This window comes from Arachis hypogaea, chromosome 14, assembly GCF_003086295.3.
Source record: "Arachis hypogaea cultivar Tifrunner chromosome 14, arahy.Tifrunner.gnm2.J5K5, whole genome shotgun sequence".
NCBI classification, from domain to species: Eukaryota; Viridiplantae; Streptophyta; class Magnoliopsida; order Fabales; family Fabaceae; genus Arachis; species Arachis hypogaea.
In genome coordinates, this window is record NC_092049.1 from 132,989,124 (window position 1) to 132,996,125 (window position 7,002).

Genomic DNA, 7,002 nt, shown 5'->3' on the forward strand with positions numbered 1-7,002 from the left:
TTAATTAATCTAAAATTAAAATTTTCATAGACTAAATTATAACTTTACTCTAAAATGTAATATTACTATACCCCATAACTATATTGTAGCTAGTTATATTTATCATATTTTTCGCATCTTCTATGTTCATAGATATTTTGTAAGATTTTATTCGTCATATAACAATGTTCATATTTCATTTGTTGAAATGTGTAAATGTACTTGTATAAACGCAAAAGATAACAAACAGAGTATTATCATGAAAAAAGAAATGAAGGAAGAGAAAGGAGAGATATTGACAAAATTCTGTTCATGTAGAGTTGAATGGTAAAATAGTGTAGTAAGTACCATATGAGAGGGAGACTCTAAAAAGAGAGAAAGAGGTAGCTGAGGATGAAAAGCTTTTTTTTACCTTTCTTATTACTATTATCCATATATATACAAGAATATTAGACACTCTAACCCTAATGGACATACTCTGTTTAACCATCTATATATACCACAGTACCTCAAGAGTACCTAAGAAGTACCTAATTAATAAAATAAAATACTATTTAATATATAACCTCAATTACATCCCCCCTCAAGCTGGGGCACATGAAAATTGATGAGACCCAGTTTGGCATTACAAGAGAAGAAACTTTTAGGTGACAGTGATTTGGTTAGGATATCAGCAACTTGATTTGTTGAAGAAACTGGAAGAAGCTTAATCAGTCCTTCCTGAACTCTATCACGAATAGTATGACAATCAATCTCTATATGCTTAGTCCTTTCGTGAAAGACTGGATTAGCAGCGATATGGAGAGCGGATTGATTGTCACAGTACATAACAATAGGACGAGAGAGAGGTATTCTAAAGTCTTTCAACAAGTAAGAGAGCCACACTCCCTCACAAGTGGCAAGAGCCATGGCTCGATATTCAGCTTCAGCCGAGGAGCGAGCTACGGTGTGTTGCTTCTTACTTCGCCAAGAAATCAATGACTTTTCAAGAAAGAAACAAAATCCAGATAGTGAAAGTCTAGTGTCTGGACAAGCTCCCCAATCTGAGTCAGAGAAGGCAGTGAGTGTGAGATTGTTGGAGGTGGAAAATAATACTCTCTTGGCCGGAGCACCTTTAAGATATCGAAGCACATGCAGAGCAGCTTGAAAATGTTTTGTTGTGGCACAATCTAAAAACTGACTGAGTTTACCAACTGCGAAGCATATATCCGGCCGTGTATTGGTGAGGTAAATTAAACGTCCAATTAGCCGTCTATAAGGTGCAACATCATCAAGAGAAGTTCTTGAAGATTTAGATAGATGACTTGTATAATCTATTGGCGTGGAGGCTGGTTTTGCATTCATCAACCCAAACTCATCAAGCAAGTCAAGTGTATATTTGTGTTGATACATGGCAATGCCTTGTTGACTTCTGGCAATTTCCAAACCAAGAAAAAATTTTAATCACCAAGATCCTTAATTTTAAATTTGTTATCCAAGAGCTGGTTAATCCTTGCAATTTCTCTCCAATCATCTCCTGCTAGGTCATCCACATAAACAAGGATACATGTGAAGCCTGAATCAGATAGTTTAGTGAACAAACAACTACTGTCTGATTTTGATTGAGTATATCCATCTTCAATGAGAACATAACATAACTTCTGATGCCACTGTCTACTAGCCTGTTTCAAACCATATAATGATTTTTCCAACTTACAAACTGAACCAGCTGGCACTGCCAATCCTAATGGAGGTTTCATATACACCTCTTCTGGTAAATCTCCATGGAGAAAAGCAGAATTGACATAGCATCCTTTAGTAGCAGCAATAACCAAAAGCATTCTTAAAGTAGTGAGTTTGATGACTGGACTAAAGGTATCAAAGTAGTCAAAACCTGCCGTTTGAGTGAAGCCTCTTGCAACGAGCCTTGCCTTGTAGCGTTCTACCTCACCATTGGGTTTGAACTTGATCTTGAAAATCCATTTGCAACTAATTGCCTTCTTTCCAAAAGGAAGAGAAGTCAGTTTCTATGTTTTATTCTCCTCAAGAGCATTCAATTCAGCACTTATTGCCTTACGCCAGCTATCATAGAGGATGGCCTCTTCATAACTTCTTGGTTCTGTGGTGGAGGATATAGTAGCTGAAAAAGCTTTATGCCTTATTGACAATGCGTTGTAAGATACATAGTCAGAGATTGGATACTTCACTTCAAAGGAAGTTGGAGATTGCTGAGCCGAAACATTGACCTGCATGCAATGATACTCTTGCAAATAGGATGGCTGTTTTCTTTGCCTGCATGATCTTCTAAGTTCATTAGCATGAGATGTGCTGTTTGGATTAGTTGATGATGCAGCAGGATCCAAATTATTTGCTTCAAAAATGGAAGGTTGGCCAGAAGAAAAATCATGAGATGCAAGTTTAAGTGGGTGAGAATTAGGAGAGTTAGATGCAGGTGCATGAGGTTCGGAAACGAGAATTTCTTCATTAGAATGCAAGTCTCTTGATCTTGTGAGTGAATTATTTTTGAAATTAGAAAGAGTGTCCAAATTAAGCAATTTATTTGATGTTTCACTACTGCAAAAAGGATCTGAATGAAAATTCATTTCAAAATGAGAAGCATTAGAATTTTGAGAGTACATATTTTGAGAGTACGAATTTTTAGTGCCTAAAGATTGATCATTTGAAGAAAAAATCTCTTTGAAAGGAAAATAGGATTCATAGAAAACAACATTTCGAGAAATAACAACTTCTTTGGTTTTAATATCAAGTAAAATATAGCCTTTTGTCCCTGATTTATATCCAAGAAAGACACATTTTCGTGCTCTATGATCCAATTTCTTTCGATGAGCATATAAAGTAGAAGCAAAGGCTAAACAATCAAAAACCTTTAGAGATGTTAATTCTGGAATGTTGCCATTAAGAATATGATATGGGCTATGTTTAAATGTAACTTGGGGTACTCTATTAATTATGTAAATAGCATGAGCCACTGCATAATGCCAAAAACAATTTGGAAGATTAGAAGCAAATATGAGAGTCCTAGCTACATTTAGAATATCTTGATGCTTTTTTTCAACAATTCCATTTTGTTGTGGTGTTTCTACACAACTTCTTTGATGTAAAATTCCTTTCTTTTGATAGAAAGAAGTCATCAAAAATTCCTAGCCATTATCAGTTCTAATGGCTTTTACCATGATTCCCTTTTGTGTATAAATCATTTCAACAAAATTCTCTAAAAGAGAGCGAGTTTCAAATTTATTTTTCATAAAGAAAATCCAAGTAAACCTACTCCTATCCTCAACAATGGTTAAAAAATATCGATGGCCGGAAGTAGCTGGTGTGGCAATAGGCCCCCAAATGTCAGCATGAATCAAATCAAAAGGAAATTCAGATTTAGTCAAACTATTTGAAAAAAGTAGCCTCTTTTATTTTGCAAAATGACATGGATCACATGGTACATTATTGTTTGGACATGAGATGAATGAATGCATTTTTCGTAATTGTTGTAATCTATTAAAAGAAATATGGCCTAACCTATAATGCCAAAGAACACTCTGTGAAGTGTGTGAAGTGTCCTGTTCTTCTGTCATAATATTCAAAATCTTTTCTTCTAATTTGCTAAAGTTAACAGCCATCTTTGCTTGAGTATTTATTGTATACAACCCTCGCTTTTGATCAGCAATTCCAATCATTCTCAAGGTAGGCCGCTCCTGAATCTCACAATTATGAGCATTGAACATAAAACAACAAGATAAGGCATTAGTAACTTTTGAAATAGAAATGAGATTACGTTTAAAACTTGGTACATATAGAACCTCAGTCAAATAAAAATCAGCTGAGAAGAAAACTGTTCCATATAAGGTTGTAACAGTTTGTGAACCATTTGGCATGATAATTTTAACTGAATTAATATGTTTAATGGAATAAAAATGTTTAAGACTAAAACAAATGTGAGCAGTTGCTCCCGTATCTAAAATCCAATCTTGAGAATTCAATTCAAAACCGGAAAGAGAAATGAGATGAAATATACCGGATGAAGGAGCATGAATGGTTGCCAAATTTTCATCATGAAGAGGTTCTTTATGTTGCTGGAATAGTGCAATAAGTGCTTCTTTCTGTTTATCCGAGAATATCCCATCCAAACTGACCTTGCCTTCATTTTGGATAACTGTGGGGTTGCATTCTGCATTACTCGCAACTACCACTCGCAACTACCACTGAGTTCACTGAATTAGCTGAAAGAGGTACTCCATTAGAGTGATTTGGTTGCAAATGTGGTGGAAATCCATGCTTCTGGTAACATGTATCCACCAAGTGACCTTGTTTTCCACAATAAGAGCAAAGTTTGGGAGCTCCTCTAATAGTACCTCTGCCACCTTTACCACGCCCTCTTCCTCTTCCTCTGACATTATTGGTCCCGAATTGGCCTTTTTCACCTCCAGTATTGACAAATTTGACACTGCCTTGGCTAATCTGGTATGGCTCTCTTTCATCTATAGATTTAGTGTGAACAGCATTCACTAACATTCTAGAATCTGGTTTAATGAGATGCATCATTTGTCTCTCTTGTTGAAGAAGTAGAGAAAAAACAATATTCACATCTGGAAGGGGCTTAAGCAACATAATATGGGAGCGCACACTTGCATATTGGTCATTTAAACCTCTAAGAAAACGAATCATATAAGACTGCAACCTATATTGCCTCATTATGTCTAATCCACAGCTACAATTACTCAAGCAAGCACAAGTTGGTATGGGTCTGAATTCGTCTATTTTTTCTCAGATCTCTTTCAGTTTTGTATAGTAAGAGGTGATGGATAACTCACCTTGCTTTGTGCTGAACAGATCTTCCTCAAGCTCAGCAATCCGAAATAGATCGCCCTCATAAAATCGATGTTTGAGGTCCTTCCATAGTTCGTGTGCATTGTCGCACCACAGTACACTCTGCAAAATTTCTGGACTCAATGATCCATGTAGCCATGATAACACAAACGTCTTGCAACGGTCCCAAACATCATACGAATCATCCGTTGGAGCTGGTTTGAGTAACGTGCCATTAATGAATCTAATTTTATTCTTCGATTTTAAACAGATCCGCACAGATCTGGACCAGGTGTGGTAGTTCAATGTGGTCAGTGGAGTAGTTGTGAGAGCAATTCCAGGTGTCTCACTTGGGTGAAGGTAGTAACAACTTGAAGGATCTTGAAGAAGGTTGGTGTTAGATCTAGAAGTGGCTTGGAAAGCTTGAAACTGAGCCATCATCTTTGCAAAGTTTTGAAAATCTGCTGCAGTGAAACTCTGCGTATCTGGATTCATCACCTCTGTCTCATTCGTTGCCATTGATGAATAAATCGGACAGATCTACCTTTTACGAGCTACTCTAACTACAAATTCTCATATATAGTGAAAGATTCACACTTTATTGCAGGCTCCACGTTCACCGCACCATGACAAAACTCTGTTCAAACCTGCAGAGTTGAATGGTAAAATAGTGTAGCAAGTACCATATGAGAGGGAGGCTCTGAAAAGAGAGAAAGAGGCAGCTGAGGGATAAAAAGCTTTTTTTACCTTTCTCATTACTATTATCCATATATATACAAAAATATTAGACACTCTAACCCTAATGGACATACTCTGTTTAACCATCTATATACACCAGAGTACCTCAAGAGTACCTAAGAAATACCTAATTAATAAAATAAAATACTATTTAACATATAACCTCAATTACATATATTAAACAAAATTATAGAATTTTAACATTGTTAATTGCTCACAGAGTAACTAGCTATTTATACCCATGTATATAAGAGATAAATATCTAACAAACTCTAATTGACGTAAACAACCTCAATTTTCTTTTCACATAAGTTAATAGTTTACTAGCATCCCTTAACAATTCCTTCTCAAACTTAGTTGAGTTTGATGCACAACTTAAATTTGGTCTTAAATTTATTAAATAACTAATATTTTTATTCGTAGTAATACTATAGAAATATAAATTTTTTAAAATTACAATTTACTTTGTTCTAATAATATAGATTATGCATGGTACAAAAGATTTATAAAATTAAATTATTTTTACAAAAAAAAATCGTAAGTTGATAAAAACTACGATCCACTTTGTTCTTAGACCAAAGTCTTTATAGATAAAAGATCAAATATCAAAATTTTTAGTTATTATTTTTATATGAAAAAGTCTCATTTTTTATTTGAATTATATTATTTTGTTAATTTTATTTTCTGTAGAACGAAAAGGTAGAAAAAATAGAAAATGAGAGAAAAGAGAGAGAAAAAAAAAGATGAAGAATAAGAGTGAGAGTTTGTTAATTTTGGAAGAAAAAATTTATTTTAATGGCAATAAAAAATATCAGATGACATATTTTGATTTGTCAAATTACTAATATAAAATATAAATTACATATAGAGTGAAAATGATAGAGAGAAATAAAAAAAATAGAGAGAGATGGATGGAAGAATTTTGGAAGGGAGTTTATTAATTTTGGAGAAAAATATTTTCTCTCAATTTTAATAAGAGAGTGTCATGTGATACATTTGATTATTAAATTAGATAGTAATATATGATAAATAATATAGATATATTTTAATTTTAATATTTTAATTTTAATTTTAATGCAATTAAAGAATGTCATGTTGCACATTTTGATTGTCAAATTAGTAATTAGTCATTGATATTGATAATGATATATAAAATAGATAGAGTGGTTGAAGGAATGAGAGAGATAGACAAAGGAAGAAGGAGGAGAAGAGAACTCTTTAATTTTGGAGGGAAATATTTAATTTCTATTGCAATGAGGGAGTGGCATGTGGCACATTTTGGTTGTAAAATTAGTATGGAGGAGGAAAGAATTCTCTTTAATTTTGGAGGGAAAGATTTAATTTCAATTATAATGAGGGAGTGACATGTGGCACATTTTGATTGTAAAATTAGTAAAGAGTAGAGGAGAAATTCCTTAATTTTAGAGGAAAAGATTTGATTTCAATTATAATGAAAAAATGACATGTGGCACATTTTGGTTGTAA

At 33.9% G+C, this 7,002-nt stretch overlaps 1 long non-coding RNA gene across 1 annotated transcript; it reads right to left on the minus strand.

The window, feature by feature from the left end:
- Window positions 1-550: 550 nt before the first annotated feature.
- LOC140178901 (uncharacterized) lies at window positions 551-5,410 on the minus strand. The gene is made up of 2 exons (XR_011871892.1): window positions 3,989-5,410; window positions 551-3,668 (listed from the first exon to the last, which is right to left on the minus strand). It is a non-coding gene; the product is annotated as an uncharacterized lncRNA (long non-coding RNA).
- Window positions 5,411-7,002: the final 1,592 nt, after the last annotated feature.